Below are 3,839 nucleotides of genomic sequence, written 5' to 3'. Positions count from 1 at the left end.
TCTTGCACTTAACAACCCCGTCCTCTGGTGCTACCTCTGACGGTGGACTCTACACTCGTGTTGCCAGTTATACTTTTCTTCATATTATTATTCATTCATGGAACAATAGCTGAAAGGAATATTTAATATGTATCTTTTTATTGTCGTTCTGTTTGAGTACGACATACTTTTGGTCTGTACGGATTGTAATTGGTATCTCTTGTGTGCTCTTACAAGTAAGTGATGGTCTCTTTTATCATTCACTTTCGTAATGAGTTATGCATGTATTTCAGTACTTGGGTTTCACACTTGATATAGTGTTATAGTAGAACTTTTGTTGGAGGCACGTATGATATTTTTTTCCATTTGACAATAATGCTTCTGTTCGAACTGTGTCATAATTTGCTGAAGGTAGACTGTTGTACCACTACCATCGTCACTTGTCTAGATGTTCTCCCTGCGGTTGAATTATTTCACATTCAGAAGTCTAAATTACATAATAAGTATCAATTGAGGAAGATGAAAAGTGCTTTCGTCTGAAGTTGCCAAGTTGCTCTGCAGTGATTGCATGTGTTCTTGGTAGAAAGACTGTTACTTCAGATCTTCAGGGCATATGCTCTAGAAGGTCTGAGCTGGTCTTTCTGCATGCTTAACTATTCTCATTCCCTTAATTAGGTGATGCTTTTTGTGAAAGCAACCAGCCGGTCAAGAGGATATATAAAATTAACCATTCCCTGGTATGTTATTTATCACAATAACTATGAATGAGCACTTTGATTTTATACATATGGCTTGTGTTATCTAGTATATAGTAGGACTGGTTGGCCTGTGTGAAGTATGTGATGTGAGCACCAGTTTATGGCAGTTTGCCATGCGAGGCATTAGAAATTTATAATGGCAGCCTGGAAAGCACAGACCATGTTGTTTTTAACATAGTACAATTGAAGTCACTCACATACACGAGCATATACTCACCCCTATGAATGAACGCATGCATACCCTATCCCTATGAGCACCTCTGATTTTTTACAAAGCATAACCTGGGACCTCCGGTTTTTTGTGAACACACTGATAGCCACTAGAACAAAAACGGCTTTGATGACACCTATGTAGCACGGTTCTCATCAAATAGAGTTGACGTACTATATTAGATCAAACCGGTACTGTACGACCGGGCTGGACACTGTAGCGAACCAACCCAGGGGGTATTGTAGCTAATGCGTTTTTTCAGTTTTTCGAGTGTTTATTGAAAACACGAACATTTTTAAAACATGAAAAAAACGAAATTTTAACTACTTTTCAAACATGCGAACCTTTTTATAAAAAATTCAAACGTTGTTTGATTTTGTGACGAATTATTTATACTTATGAACATTTTTTCGGAATTGTGAAGATTTGTCTGTAAGTGTGAACATTCTTTTCAAAGAATGAAAACATTCTTTTCAAAGAATGAAAACTTTTTAAATTTTGCAAACATTTCCGTTAAACATGAACAATTTCAAAACTTTATGAACATTTTTTCAAATGAGAATACTTTCCAAATTTAGGATCATTATTTGAAAACACAAATATTTTTTCAAATTTACAAACATTTTTATTTTCTAGGTCTTAAGAATTTTCCCTCTATTTTTACATTTTTCTTCTCTTTTTTCTTAATCCTTTTGATACCGGTTAATTTTTTTGCAAATTTTTTGAGAATACCAGAAAATGTTCTTGTTTTCACATATTTGTTTACAAATTTCTTTAAATGATCCAGAATTTCATAAAATGTCCCCGTTATGACTTTTCATTCACAAATTTAAGAAATGTTTGTCTTTCATATAAAGTTCATATTTTTTAAAAGTATATGGTTTACAATATTTGTTTAAAATTTTCATAAATGGCTGGGAATTTTTTAACAATTTTGGAAAAAGTGTTCAGGTTTGTAAAATTTTCATACGCAATTTGAAATTCCAACATTGTTGAAAAATTTCACAAAATGGTTAGGACATAAAAAAAGTTCACGTTGATTGATAAATGACGTTAATTGCAAATAGTATAAGCATTCAATATAGAAAAACTACATGCTGACGGATGCACCCGTCTGGCCTAGTGCGGCAAACTCCTCTCAAGTGGTGTTTTCTTACTATGGATAGATGACCCCAACTTTTTGAAGCAGCCTGGCATAGATATATGAGGCAACATGCCATGTATCGGCCCTTTTTCACCGATAAACCTCCAGAAAATACAAAACTTCTCAAAAATTTAAACGGCTTAGCATGATGCCTTGAATTGATTATAGAAGCTTCTTGTTCTTTGAGTAATTTTCTCACTACTGGAATTCGCTGGAGTTGTTGCCTCCGTCCTTGCATTTTTCTCTCGTTCGCTCTCGGTAGATCATGTTGATAACGTGTTGTAAAGTAAAATGAGAGACAATAGCCAAGAAAAGTAATGAGAACTATGTGTAATCATCTTTTTTGATAGTCCATATATTTATATTGTGCTACAAGGGATGCAAAGCAACATGTGCCTGTTCCGCAAGGGGGGTGGGCAACCCGCGACAATTGCCAGTTAGCAGCCGTGTTTTTTAAGCATGAATTAAGTTAATCCTAACAAAAATCGTCCCGGGGAAATTTATCCGATTTGCCAGATTTTAGTAGCCTACAAAACCGTTCCAATAACCACGTTTCAGCGGGAAATCTATATTTTTCTCGAGACAAAAGTGCCAACTGGAGCAGCGCCACAATGAGGGAGGCCCCGAATACAGCGGTGGTCGGGAAGGGGGCCTCGCCGGTCCTCATGGCGGGTAGCCCCCGTTCTGGAGTTGCGAGTGATCATAGCCACGTTTGTGCAAGCTCGGCGCCTCGGACGGACGACCACCGCATGAGCCGAACTGTCCCCACACCGAACAAGGTCCAATTCCCGCCCCATAACTGACCCGCTGTCTTTTATTACCTTTACCTAATAATAAAGTGGCTATCAACTCTGGTCATACGTCGTCATCGTTTTTGCAGAAAAGTCCCTCTGTTTATGAGAATTCAACCCAAAAAATGGTTCGTTTTCCTATTTTCCAAAAACCCCTCCTCTATTAGTTAATGAACCAGCGGTGCTAAATTTAAGTGAAAAAACGATTCACATTTTTTCCGGAAAACACTCTGATCTTTTATTTAATTAACCTGCCATCCATCTATTTTTTTGACAGGTTCAAATGCTTTTTCAAAATATTCATATCTTTTAGACCCTAACTCCAATTTTGACATGTCATATACGAAAATTGATTAGAAAAATGACTATAATCTTAATATGATTTTATTTTGCCTCTTAAATATTTAAAAAATGTGATTCTAATACTTTTTAAAAATATTCATATCTTCTAAACCCTAACTCCAACTTTGACATTATATATATGGAAATTGATTAGAAAAAATATGTAGAATCTGAATATGATGTTCTTTTACCTGTTAAAAAAATTTAAATGCTATTTAGGGGACAATATTAATCAATAGCGAACAATCCATCTTTGTTTCGTACCGGTGTAGATCGGGTTAGAAATCAACGCCTCAACAAAATTAGTCTGAAGAAGAAAGAAACCATCTATAACCACGCATGCACGACTCGGTAAAACCTCCAGGTGAAAAAAGTAGATTTCTCAACTTATACAGAGAGGAGAGACACATTACAATTGGCCACATTCAAGCGAGTTGTGACTGTGAGCACTAAGGCCGCTGTTGACAAGGGTGGGAAGGAGGGTAAGCGGCAACATGGATGGGATGCACGTGGACCCTTGAGGTCTTCATTCATGATTACTCTGCTAGGGAAGTGTGGTATTTTTCTCCCATTGCAACGCATGGGCTTTTTTGCTAGTTAATACAAAAATGATT

This window comes from Triticum dicoccoides, chromosome 4A (assembly GCF_002162155.2).
Source record: "Triticum dicoccoides isolate Atlit2015 ecotype Zavitan chromosome 4A, WEW_v2.0, whole genome shotgun sequence".
In the NCBI taxonomy this organism is placed as follows: domain Eukaryota; kingdom Viridiplantae; phylum Streptophyta; class Magnoliopsida; order Poales; family Poaceae; genus Triticum; species Triticum dicoccoides.
This window is presented reverse-complemented; position numbering follows the sequence as displayed.